The following is a 13,859-nucleotide window of genomic DNA, read 5'->3' on the forward strand; positions in this document are numbered from 1 at the left end:
GATTCTTCCAGACAACATTAGCTATATCTCTTGACCACTCCAAAGCCCATATAAGTGTCTAGAAAAATAGTTCTTTAATGTATCACATTCTCAATTTATACACAAAAAATAAGATGAATGCCTGTTGTCTCTTTTCCCTGAAGTATTGAACACAGCTGGATGGAAAACAAGATTTCCATCTTATGATAAATGTCAAACTTCTGGCATTTGTTTTCAGTTCCTGATGTGAACAAAACAGGCTTTCAAGAGTTTGAGGAAGAAAAGGGAGAGAGCGCCAATTTCAGAGAAGCTGATACTCCTAACATGCATGAAAGTTTTAGATTCTCATCTGTGCCTGGGGGAGAAGAGACTTAACACCCTATTTTCTACATCCTAAGTGAAAGCACTAATCAACAACTTTCTCTGGGGCAATATGTCTGTGGACCTTCACTCACAAAATCTATCCTGGGCCCAAGAAATCTTTTCAGGCAAACTTCAGTAGACATCAGGATAACGTCGTGAAATGCGTTAGTGTGAAGGAATAATATTTTTTTTTTTATTTTTTGTCATGGTTTGAGCCCAGAGGTAACTCAGAACCATGCAACCACTGGCTCACTCCCCCCCTTCCTCCTCCCCCCGCTCCCAGAGGGATGGGGAGGAGAACTGGAAGAATGTAACTCCCACAGGCTGAGATACGAGCAGTGCAGTAACTAAGGTATAATACAAAACCACTACTGCTACCACTAAGAATAATAATGATAAGGGAAATAACAAGGGGAGAGGATACAATTGCTCACCACCCGCCAACCGATACCCAGCCCGATCCGAGCAGCAATCTGGGCCTTCCAGGTAACTCCCCCTGGTTTATATACTGGGCATGATGTGCTGTGGTATGGAATACCCCTTTGGCTAGTTTGGATCAGGTATCCTGCCCCTGCTTCCTCCTGGCTTCCCCTCCTCCCTGGCAGAGCATGAGACGGAGAAAGTCCTTGATCGGTGTAAACATTACTTAGCAACAACTGAAAACATCGGTGTTATTAGCGTTGTTCCCAGGCTGAAAGTCAAAAACACGGCACTGCACCAGCTACTAAGAAGGAGAAAAATGACTGCTATAGCTGAACCCAGCACACTTTTTTATAGCAAATTTTAAATGAAAAGTATTTCACTTCAACCACCAATTATGAGCCTGAAGAGTGGTACAGCCCAGCCCTTGCCCAGTCCCAGTCTGGCACAGGCAGCTTCAGGGTTAGGTGTTAGTGCCAGGGACCCAAAGCAGTATTCCCCAGAGGACAGAAACCCCAATTCCCAACCCAATTGGGATAAAACACATGCCTTCTGCCAGACTGTGATCAGGCTTACAACCTGCAATTATTAATGACTAAAAGAAGGGGAAAAGGCCATCCATCGGATACCTACTGCAGTTCTTCTCTGTGTAGAGCCACAAAAGGTGCTTGAATGGAGGTCTGGAACTGAACTCAAGGTATAGCAACCAAGGATCATTTCTTTTCTTTCTCCAAAACCTCTGGTTTTCTTTTACATTCATCAAATTTGCAAGTGTAGCAGGTTTTTAATTTCTTTTTTTTCCCCCTCCTTTTCCTCATTGTATGTTTTCTTAATTGTTAATCCAAGTGAGATGAAGATTTCACCTATTTCAGTTAAAAAGGAGAAAAATAAAATTAGAAACAGATATTTTATAGTAGGATATCAGTTTCAAATAAACCTTAAGTATGGTTTCATCAAATTACAAGAAGAAATATTTCTTTACAATTTGTTTTAGCTTTATTTTCTAATTTTAGACAAACTTGATACTGTTGCGTGTTACTATGTAGTGTGAGAAAATGGGAGAGATAATGATTCCTTGACCTTTTAAGAAGTTAGAATTATGATACACTTGATCATACAGAGTAGTCAGACCAAGCAAAAAAATAAAGAAGTTAAAGTTGTTCTCACATGCTGTCTCATAATATTGCACCACAGACTAGGGAAGCATCTGGATGTTGCTTTGCTTGGTTCCCAGTTAGGTGTCTTACTAACAAGCCCTCTAGCAAAAAACCTCATGATCACTTAGCCTTTCTATTTAATCCATAGAGGGCAAACATAACTCACGTTGGCCAGATCTTCAGTCTAGGCTAAACCTTCAGTTTAGGCCAAATCAAGGTCCCTGTTAAAATAAGACCCTTATTTTATTTACACAACACTGTCTTGAACAATTTCTTGAAATCAAAACAAACTTGATGAGTAAGTTTGTTTCACTGAATCAGCATTACATGTGCAACAAAAATTTCAGACAAAAAAGCATTTGAGAAGCCTGGCAAAAAGCTCTCTGTAACAGTTAATACTAACAGGCAGCTCTCAGTTTGTTTTCCAATGCCCTGATAAAGCGTTTGAGAATCAACATGATTCTGGGTTTCTCAAAAAATTTAAGGTGTTTTTCAGTTTTCAAGTGATTAATTTTTTTTGTCAGCAAAAATACCCTGTTGTCAAAAGGTATTATACATTTTCCACAGAAACCATAATAAATGTAAAACTTTCAAAAGGAATTCTCAGACTTACTGTTTCACTTATAGATAATCTCCCATGGATATTTAAACTTAAATTACTTATAGGCAAAAAAGCCAAACACAAAAACCTCCAAACGTATAAAGATTGATTAAGAAAAAATCAAGACCTAGACTACTGTTGATAATTCAGTCTTTGGCTTAGAATTTGCAGGAGGTTTCAAAAAGATATTAGCTGACCCCAGTGGATCTCACTGAGAGGGCAAGCATAGGGGTTTAATGATAAAATTTAGGTGATACTTGTTATCTTAAAACAGATTTACTCTTAGATGTCCTCCAATGGAACACAGCAGCATTTTGATAAGCAGATAGTGACATAAGTTCTGTGGAAAATAAAATATTTTAACCTTCTGTCCTAGTTTCACCTAGGATGAAGTTAATTTTCTTCTGAGTAGCTGGAGCAGTGCTCTGCTCTAACTTTCGTCTGAGAACAATGCTGATAACACACTGATGTTTTCGGTTGCTAAGTAATGCTTACTCCTATCAAGGACTTTTCAGTCTCTCATACTTTGCCAGTAAGGAGGGGCACAAGAAGCCAGGAGCAAGCAGAGACAGGACACCTGACGCAAACAAGCCAAAGGGATATTCCATACCACAGCACATCATGCCCAGTATATAAACTGGGGGGAATTACCCGTAAGGGACTGATCGCTGCTTGGATCAGGCTGGGTATCTGTCAGTAGGTGGTGGAAATTGTGTTGTGCATCACTGCTGTTTATTGTTTTTTATTTTCCTTTTCCCCTTTTAGTTTTATATCTCTCTCCTTGTCATTCCCTTTATTACTAGTAATATTAGTATTATATTCTGTTATATTTTAGTTATTAAATTGTTCTTATCTCAACCCATGGGTTTTACACTCTTTCAATTCTCCACCCCTTCCTGCTCAGGGAGGGGAAGGTGGGGCGTGAGCGAGTGTCTGCATGGTGCTGAGTCTAACGGCTGGGTTTAAACCATGACACCTTGTACATAGGAACTGGTTCACTGATTCACTGAGACCTTTCTTTCTGTAATTTGGTAATATGAGTTTGTGTCAGCATATGAAGCTACCTTGTCAGACTGTGGTAAATACCAGATACACCTTTGTCAGATCTTTTGTTTTGTTTGAATCTTGAAAAAAGAAAGTTGTTGAGCAGTCTGACTCTTCTGAGTTTTCCAAAAGGACCAATAACATCCATTTGTCCTCCCTCAGCCACAGGATCCCAACAAATTCCTGGAGCCATTTGGAATAAATGGTTTCCTTTTCCTCTTGTGGACAGGTCAGAGTGCAAAGGAAGAAAACATCTCTGCTCATTTAGTGCTGGAGAGTGGATTAATGGCATTAGAGAGAACTGACAACTAATTCACGAAGGAGGAGAGCACATCTCTCCGCTTCTGCTGCTGTTACTTTACAAGCTGACCTCCACCCCAGCTCTTTTCACAGCAGCAGGTTTGACAGATGAGCAATAATGAGAGTCCAAATAGTGCACAGAAGAGACTGCTGCTTGAGCAGCACAAAAGCTAGTCATCATGTAGCACTTGCCAGGCAACTCTCAAAGGAAGCCACCCTTATAGGCCTTTGATCATTTTTTTAACAGAGCAAGAGAGTAAAACTGGGACACTTTCAAAAGCATAAACTGTGGTCTGCTACACCCTTTCTTCACTGCTCTTTCCTCACTAGTGCTCTTTGCGAGACAGACTGTATATATTAAACTTTGATAAATGACAAATAAATCTTGCTGTTCACAGAATGACTGTGTAGTTCAGTTCACTTCCACAGCAATATCAAACTGTCTGTCAGATAATTCATCAGGAACAAATTCCTAAGAAATTTTATACAACTGCGTACATATGCACACACCAGACCATGAAAGACATATACACCGAACTAGACAAAAGATATTATTTTAATGTGTCTTGTTTATTTTCTCATGCTTTAAAGATCTGACCCTTTTCCTAACTTTCTAGTCTTTAGAGATCCACACCACACTTTCACATCTTGGAGAGAAAATATTCATGTTGTGCGTGACTGCTTTGCTTTCTCTGGCAGACTGAATGTGTTCACTTATCTTTTCCAAGGGGTGGCATCATTTTAGTGCTTGATTTATTTTATGTAATAGTTTACATTTTGAAGCAGTGTGCAAACTTTAATCCTCATGATATCCTCATGAGAACTGAGAGGAAATGTTATCTCTGTCTTTCAGGTAGGGAAGCAGAGCTTTCACACACCCACACCAATCAAGCTGCAGTGGCTCAGGAAATTATTGCCCATCAGCTGATCTCTGGTACTAATGTGAGCCCCATTGAGCCCCTCTTATAATTACTTAAATCTCAGTAAAAGAGATCTAAATCAAGGTATTGTTACTTTAGATAGCACATAGGCTAAAAGTACAGTACCTGCAGGCAACTGCAGACATTCAGCTGCCATTATGTCATCCCATGGGTGCATACTTGCAGAATGAAGTATGTAAACAGTTTTCAACAACAGCAGTATCTAACTGTTTGGCTCAACTCACTGCTGGGAAAAGTATAACCTAAACTGCTGGACTTTTATGGACTGCATACTTCATGTCAATTTCGCTGCAAGTGAGCTCTGAAGAGAGATGGCAATAAAATTTGGTAGGTTTGCAGTGTCTTAAGCCACTGTAGCATTTCGAGCCTTGACTCAGTGACACTGAGTGATCCAGCTTTTCCCAATACCATAAAATTGATTATTACTGAAGAAAGAATCAGAGCTAATGAGTCTGAACTTAACATTTCATTGCAAAAACATTTTCAAGTTGATGCTGTACAATTCAGGACTTTAAAAAGAGACAAAGTGAGTGTTTTCTAGTGTCTTCCAGTAAATAAATAAAACTTTCAAAAAATATAACTGAGCTTTCTTTAACAATTTTTGCTGCGGAGAGAAAAATAAATCATCTCCGTGAAAGTATTTTATAATTTACACAGCTACTTTAAAGATATTTTAAAGGGTGGTACAGTTTTATTTATGGAAATGACAACGATACAAGTTTGGCCTTCTGCATAATGATTTGTTACATGAAGAAAAGAAAGTGACATTCTGCTTTACAGAATTTTAATCAAAATGTATTTTTATATCGTAGCCTTTCCACCCTGTGGGCCTACCCATAAAGACTTTTCACAGTAAGACATTGCCACCGCAGCTAATATATGATGTATGAAAACAATAGAGAGGGATTAAATAGGACAGTGTAGAATAATGGCTGTATCTTACAAATATGTATTTAAACAAGAAAGTGAGTAACGTGAATTGTTGGAATAAGTGAAAAGAGGGTAAGAAGTTGCCACAACTGCGTCTATAAGCATATAGATTATCAGAATATCAATGACAGAATGATATATAAATTCTGACTTGCACAGAAATATGGAATGAACTGATCTGTATTTATTAACATGAAAAACACATGTAGAGGATAGAATGCACTACAGATATTTTACAGGGTAATAAATAAAGACATAAGAGAGCCAGGCATTGTTTCACCAGAAGAGACATTGAGGATGGATGTCATAAGGCATTTGTAGAATACCATATAAAAGGCAGAACATTTTTATACAAGTGAAAATGAAATGCCATCTAAAAGGACAGGACAGCCCTACAGCAAATTGACCCTCAGACAACTTCAACCAAAACATTATAGTTGATGAAATCAAGCCACCATTAGAGTCAGCAAAGAAGTCAGTCATAGAACCCACCCAGAACCATGCTTATGTTGTTTTGGGTTTTTTTGGTGGTTGTTTTCTTTCTGTCAAGGTTATTTTCAAGGAGATATTATATATAGACAAAGGATAGATTTTAATTTTAGGAAAGAGAATCAGGTGTTAATGGAAGAGTAAATAAAAAAGATAAGATACACTTCTGAAAGCAATTCTTCAGGTAATAAAGTAGTAGCAGAAAGTGACAAAATTAAACTAGGACACAAATAAAATAGTAGGGTTTAAAATAGTGAGAGTGTTGCTTTTCTGATTTACAGAAGACACTGTGCAAAACTTATCCAATATTTCACTGTATATAAAATTACTGAATTTTTTCTACATCAGGAATTGGAATAGATGTGATATATTTGGATTTCATTAAAATGCTTTGAGTAGGTCTATATTAGAAATTATTGGTTCCTATAGACTGGGTGAGGTTTTGCTCAAGAACTGCATAGTATGAAATAACCTGATTATTGGTCTTCAGGAACAACCTATACGCAAAGGAGTAGGAACTACTACAGGACTAACATAATAGGAAAGAAAATAAGGATGTCATAGAAGGAAGAAAGAAGGTTCTTCAACACTTCAAGTAATAGAGATGTAAAGAAATCTATGTCATTGGTATCACAGAAACATGGTGGGATGGCTCCTATGACTAGAGTGTTGGAATGGAAGGTTACAGGCTCTTTAGAAAAGACAGGCCAGGCAGACAGGAAGGGGGCATTGCTATCTATGTCAGTGATAGGCTAGAGAGTATAGAACTCTGTCTGGGGACAGGTGATGAGGTAACAGAGTGTTTGTGGGTCAGGATCAAAGGGAAAACAGCAACAGGGGACATTACGGTGGGGATCTGTTACAGGCCGCCTGATCAAGAGGACTCTGTGGATGAAGCGCTCTACAGACAGATAGGAGCAGCCTCACGCTCGCAGGCCTACTCGCAGACTACTTCCTCTTTCAAGCAATAGAGGAGCCGACAAGGAGAGGTGCCATGCTGGACCTCGTGCTCACCAACAGGGAGGGACTGGTTGGAAATGTGACTCTCCAGGGCAGCCTTGGCTATAGTGATCACGAGATGGTTGAGTTTGAGATCCTCAGGACAGTGAGAAGAGCATGCAGCAAGCTCACTGCCCTGGACTTCAAGAAAGCAGACTTTGGCCTCTTCAGGAACCTGCTTAGCAAGGTTCCTTGGGATATAGTCCTAGAGGGCAGGGGGGCCCAAGACTGATATTGACTTGATCGATATTCAAGGATCACCTGCTATGTGCTCAGGAGTGTTGCATCCCAACTAGAAGAAAGTGCAGCAGGAGGGCCAGGAGACCTCCATGGATGGACAAGGAGCTGCTGACAAAACTTAGAGGGAAAAAAGAAGCTTATAGAAGGTGGAAGTGAGGACAGGCAGCCTGGGAAGAATATAGGAGCATTGCCCGAGAAGCTAGGGCCCAGGTTAGGAAAGCTAAGGCCCAGCTGGAATTAAGTTTGGCAAGGGATGTAAAAGATAACAGGAAAGGATTCTATAGATACGTAGCAAATAAAAGACAGACTAGGGACAATGTGGGCCCTCTCCGGAAGCTATCAGGAGAACTGGCTACCATGGATTTGGAGAAGGCTGAGGTTCTTAATGACTTCTTTGCCTCAGTCTTCACCAGCAAATGCTCTGACCACACCACAAAAGTCTTGGAAAGCAAATGCAGGGACTGTGAAAATGGAGACCTTAGGCCCACTGTAGGAGAGGATCAGGTTCGAGACCATCTTAAGAACCTGAACGTGCACAAGTCCATGGCACCTGATGAAATCCATCCACGGGTCCTGAAGGAGCTGACAAATGAAGTTGCTAAACCACTGTCCATCATATTTGAAAAATCCTGGCAGTCAGGTGAAGTTCCCGATGACTGGAAGAAGGATAATATAAACCCCATTTTCAAGAAGGGGAAGGTGGAAGACCCAGGGAACTACAGTCCAGTCAGCCTCACCTCTGTGCCTGGCAAAATCTTGGAGCAGTTTCTCCTGGAAAACATGCTAAGGCACATGAAAAACAACGAGGTGGTTGGTGACAGCCAACATGGCTTCACTAAGGGGAAATCCTGCCTGACCAATTTGGTGGCCTTTTATGATGGAGCCACGGAACAGATGGACAGGGGCAGAGCAGTTGATGTCATCTACCTGGACTTGTGCAAAGCGTTCGACACTGTCCTGCATGACATCCTTGTCTCTAAATTGGATGCACATCAATTTGATAGACGGACCAGTGGATAAAGAACTGGCTTGACGACCACACACAAAGAGTTGTGGTAAATGGCTCGATGTCCAGTTGGAAACCTGTAACGAGTGGTGTCCCTCAGGGATCAGTGTTGGGACCGGTCCTGTTCAACGTCTTTGTCAGCAACACGGACAGTAGGATTGAGTGCGCCCTCAGCAAGTTTGCCAACAACACCAAGCTGTGTGGTTCGGTTGATACGCTGGAGGGAAGGAATGCCATCCAGAGGGACCTTGACACGCTTGTGAGGTGGGCTGATGCCAACTTTATGAAGTTAAACCAAGCCAAGTGCAAGGTCCTACATGAGCCAGCAGTGTGCGCTTGCAGCCCAGAAAGCCAGCCATATCCTGGGCTGCATCAAAAGAAGTGTGACCAGCAGGTCAAAGGAGGTGATCCTGCCCCTCTACTCTGCTCTTGTGAGACCTCACTTCGAGTACTGCGTACAGTTCTGGTGTTCTCAACTTTTATAAAAAGGACATGGAGCTGTTGGAGCAAGCCCAGAGGAGGGCCACGAGGATGATCAGGGGGCTGGAGCACCTCCCGTATGAAGACAGGCTGAGAGAGTTGGGGCTGTTCAGCCTGGAGAAGAGAAGGCTGCGTGGAGACCTCATAGCAGCCTTCCAGTATCTGAAGGGGGCCTATAAGGATGCTGGGGAGGGACTCTTCCTTAGGGACTGTAGTGGCAGGACAAGGGATAATGGGTTCAAACTTAAACAGGGGAGGTTTAGGTTAGATATAAGGAAGAAGTTCTTTACAGTGAGAGTGGTGAAGCACTGGAATGGGTTGCCCAGGCAGGTTGTGGATGCTCCATCCCTGGTGGTGTTCAAGGCCAGGTTGGACAGAGCCTTGGACCACTTGGTTTAGTGCGAGGTGTCCCTGCCTGTGGCAGAGGGGTTGGAACTAGATGATCTTAATGTCCTTTCCAACCCTTACTGTTCTATGATTCTATGATTCTATGAATAAAAAAATTTGTAAATATTGCATTCAGGAATTAGGAATTTCTGTTAAAAGAAGAATCCATCTGTTGGAAGAGGCAAAAGAGAAAATCTTCTCATATTTGCTTATGTCACATGTATGAAAAAAAAATAAAATCCAAACCACCAAACCCAAGTGTGAGTCTGAAATGGATGAAACTCACATGTAAGATATTTGTAATAGGCAGATTGAAACTTTAATACCATTTGAGAGGACAAAGAATTCTGAAAACTTTGATCTTCCATGAAGAGAATCTTTGTTATTTTGTTCATCAAACCTGCTAAATGGGCAAAAAAATTTTTCTATGCTGGTTGGCAGATTTCTAAGCCAATTATGGAAGAGGACACTAAAGATATTTATATATGCATGAGTTCAAATAAGCATATGTTTGCTTTCCCTGTAAAGGATGGTGGGTGGATGTGAGTCAACTTCAGTCAGATGATCTGGTCAACTTTAATTCCCCCTGTGTTTACTAACACAGACTTTAAGTTTCTGACTGTATATTGTTCTTTCCACAGAACTCCTGCCTCATTCAGGGCACACAGTGAATAGTGGCACTGAATAAGAAATTACAGTATTAAAAAATGATTTTTATCCTCAACCAGGATGTATTTCCATGTATTATTTGTAGCTCACCATTCAAGCTTCTACACTAAACACAGAACTATTCACTTCCACCTGGGCTTCTCCACTGTGTAGTCATTCAAAGAAATATTTCACAAAGAAAGATCAATGAATTTATCTTTTATAAGTCACTATCAATAGATTTCATGTTATTTCAGAGGCTGAGTTCCAGGAAAATAAGAAGTACCCACCAATTACTTGTGAAAATGCTGTTTAGAATGCAAATCCCAGAATACTACAACCATAAAACTTCCTGCTTTGTGGATTACACATCCCAGCTTTCTAATAAACAAAGCAACAGTCCTTTGTCTAATAACATTAGCTGTTCTAGAGCTATGATCCATTCCATACCACTGTCTCCATTCTTCCTGAATGAGGCATGTCTCGTGCGAAAGATTAATGTGTGATTTTGTGATAAAGAACTACAACACTTTATCAGAAGCAGGTTTAGCACAAGAAGATTGTACAAAAAAGTAGAACAAGCACTCCTGTTCTACCATTTTGTAACTAACTTGAGTGTTTCCCATAGAAATGTAAAATTCCTAACTTATATGTATAAATTATCTGAATCTTAACTGGTGTTCAGGTAAGCATTTTTGCTTTCCCTGCAGTGGAAGGAAATTTTCTTTCCAGAGTTGTTTGATATGACCATTATATTTAGAATTCTTTTATACGTTGAGCATACGTGGCTACATTCAAATGTGAAAGCATTTGAATTTTAAGAAAAGAATGGGCAACACATTAGATACAAGATACATTAATAATAGTTTGTCTTTAGTTAACTTAAAGTCCATATTGATCCATGGAGGTCAAAACTCATTTCCATGGGGAAAGTAGCTGAGGCCTGAGTACTAAGGATGGCTGAGCTTCAGAGCTACATAATGTTATTAGTAAAGATGCCAAATTCAGACATAGCATTTTTTTCCAGATATGCCAAATTAACATTAAGCATGAATGATGGATAAATGGGACTAATCAATATTTTCTGTCAAAACTGTTTATCTGTTTATAATTGGGGTTTGACTAAACCGTTGGGTTTTTTTCATGAAGTACATGGTTTTCATAGAAAGTGTGAGGATTTTTTTTTTTTGTGAAACAAATTAATGTATGAAATATACAGGTTTGGATGCCATGATACAATGTATCAATTAGACAATTTTCACCATGTTATAATGCATCAATTAGGTAAGTCTGAGGGGCTTTTTTCAATCACAGATCTCTGTTCAGTCAGTAAATTCTGATATTTTATATTGACAAAGAGAAAAACTTAGTAATGCCTTTATACAAAAAGTTGAGAGATAAAACCTTATGAAATGGAAGCCACTGATGGGCGTTAGTGCTTGTTTGTGAGTTATTCACAACCCATCATCATATGGGTTTGCACCATATGAATAATTTACAGAAACATCACCTCTGTCCACGGAGAAATATCTTAGTTTGTGTATACTGGTACAGCTAAGAAAAGGCATCCATCCACATGTTCATTACCATCACTGAAATTGTCTTGTGATTTCCCAACTGCCTAGATTTGTTTCATTACAATACAGTTCAAATGCCCTATGGATGTCTCAAAAAAAGCAGGATAGACATAGAACAGAGTTTATCATGTAGAAAAAGGAAGCTATTTTGACATGTCTGCATTCAAAGATGACATCCTTCTGGTGAAGGTAGAATGAATTACCCTGCTATTGCAAGTATACTAGCCCTAGGAATTTGTCTGGGGACAACCACAGCAATAAATGTGGATTTAACTGAATCTGTGATTTTGAACTGGGTTAAATTCCTCATACAAGAGAGGACAGAAGAAGGAGAGATTTCACTACCCCTATTAACTCTCCCTCCCCCTTCTTTACTAGTTTAGCCATCACTAGTGGTTTCCATATTTCAATTCAGATTAGACATGAGAGTATTATAAATTCAAAGACAAAAGCATGCTACTCTGGTTAAACCGTTTTTATATTTAGTGAAAGAATATTTTCTGTGGGAAGTTCAGGATTTACCAAGGACAGTGAAAATCTAACCTTAAAAAGAGATTATTTATTTCTGAAATTTTGTGATTAGACCTGTCATCAGCTAAATCCTATCTTTGTTGTTTTCAATGACAGTCCCTGAAATCATGCACTTAAGAGTTCCAAAGGCAGGCTTAGATTTGTGTATTAGTTTTTTTTTCCAATTCAGATCCCCATAGTAACAAACGTATTCCAAGTTACTCTTGAAACTGCAACATTAACATCTTGCTATTAATACTTGTAAAGACTTGGATTAATTTCATATAAAGAAGCTTACGTCTTTGATTTATCTAAAATACAAAGGAGCTAAATTCTTCCTGCACAGTAAAGCCACATTTGTGTAAAAGTCTTGGAAGCAGTTTTAGGCATCTGCATTGCATTGCAGCCCTGCTTTACAATCTTCTTTTAGGAACCAAAGAGGAAGAAGTTGCTTGCTTTTGTTTAGCACGTTGGTTTCGTACTTAGGTAATTCAATATATACATTAAAATTTGTGTTGTGAGAGGCAGTTATTTAAAATCTCATTAGAAATACTTTGATGTTTCAGCAACAAAGTTAGAAATAAAGTATTGTATCAATAAATATTCATTCTAGTGCGGAAAAAATGAAATAGAGATGCTAACTGCCCCTTGCAAGTAGAAATATGGGGCTAAACTGCTTATAGGAAGTCAGTGATATGCTTGAGAAAATGATCTTTAAAGTCACAGGACTATTTCTATGGCATTATGGTCTCAATTTGACAACAAATGCTAACTAGCTTTCAAACTTGAGCCTTCAATAATAAAAAAAATTCCATGCTTTTGTTGTGATTTATTGTGTGTGATTTATTTTATTGCAATTTTCCTCAGATTTAGTCTAAAAAATAGTTAGGTTCCACTGCCAGGTTATGATCTAGCATTTCCTTTAACCAGGCCTATTTTCAGAGTTTTCATCCTTAAAAGAAATGGATGTCTGCTTAACACCGTTACTTACCTGAGCTCCTGTGTTTCTAGGATTTCAGCTTCCTCTGGAGTATCTTAGGTTAATGTTGGCTAGACAGGTCTCCCAACAAGTGGGGTAGTGAGATACTTCTGAAACCATGGACCCTAGACCAGCTCAGAAGTTGTCTATGAATTCTTGCATCTCTGCTTAGACTATTCCAGTCTATGGGAGATGTTTGAGGGAAGTGATTTAATTTCATTTGCATTGCAGTAAGTGCGAAGCAGTGCTCACAAGCCAGCAATGGTGTAAGTATTTAATTCCCAAGTGTTTTCCAGTTACATGCTTTCTTTAACCCCAGACTAGAGGATGTATGCTAGCATAGTCAATCAATGGATTTGGCAGAGAGGTGACTGCTACTAGAACTACATCTTAGCTGTTATTTCTGAGTGTTCTTTGCAGCCCATTTTCTAGACTAGATGTTGGATATCTCACTCTCAGCCTGAGGGGGGCCAGACCAAGAAGGTCTGATCATCTGAACTGCATGCAAATTATGAAATTAAACTCTGACTTCAAAGTACGTCTGATCAACATGAGCCTAGATGAGAGCATCTCCCTGGGGAGACTGTCGTTCTCCACTGCTCCAGTTTGACTAGTTTCAGCTCACAGTCTTATAACTCCACCTATGGCAGTTCATTGCTGCTTATCCATGTCCAAACCACATATGTGGTGTTAATAGAGAAATTATTGGCATGCAACATCCCAGAGCAGTCTGTTCCTGAATCAACCATTTTAGACGATAGACATCAAAAGCATAGGCCTTAAATTTTTAGGACTTCAGACCACAGGTT

This window comes from Strigops habroptila, chromosome 1 (genome assembly GCF_004027225.2).
Source record: "Strigops habroptila isolate Jane chromosome 1, bStrHab1.2.pri, whole genome shotgun sequence".
Lineage (NCBI taxonomy): Eukaryota > Metazoa > Chordata > Aves > Psittaciformes > Psittacidae > Strigops > Strigops habroptila.